Source organism: Atta colombica, unplaced genomic scaffold, assembly GCF_001594045.1.
Source record: "Atta colombica isolate Treedump-2 unplaced genomic scaffold, Acol1.0 scaffold7, whole genome shotgun sequence".
NCBI lineage: Eukaryota > Metazoa > Arthropoda > Insecta > Hymenoptera > Formicidae > Atta > Atta colombica.
In genome coordinates this window covers 2,019,218-2,019,533 of record NW_017259561.1, presented here as the reverse complement: position 1 = coordinate 2,019,533, position 316 = coordinate 2,019,218, and positions in this window count along the sequence as shown.

Below are 316 nucleotides of genomic sequence, written 5' to 3'. Positions count from 1 at the left end.
CTCTTACCATAAATAAACATGAAATCAAGGAAAAATATTATCGACTCTTAAAGTCTAGCTAGACTAATTCTAGCTCGAATCAATATCGAAATAATCTCAATTTTTAAATTAATGAAGTTTAAATGTTGATCTATCATACAAGTTTCTAATATCATTTGGAAGTATAAAAATACTACTAGTATCACTGCTGCTACAGTAGTATTACTACTGATATGCAATAGTGTCAATGACACTAGTAGTAGTGTTACTACTGTAGTAGTATGACAACATATAACGTAACATAAAACTACTTCCAGTAATTATAATATTTGGTATA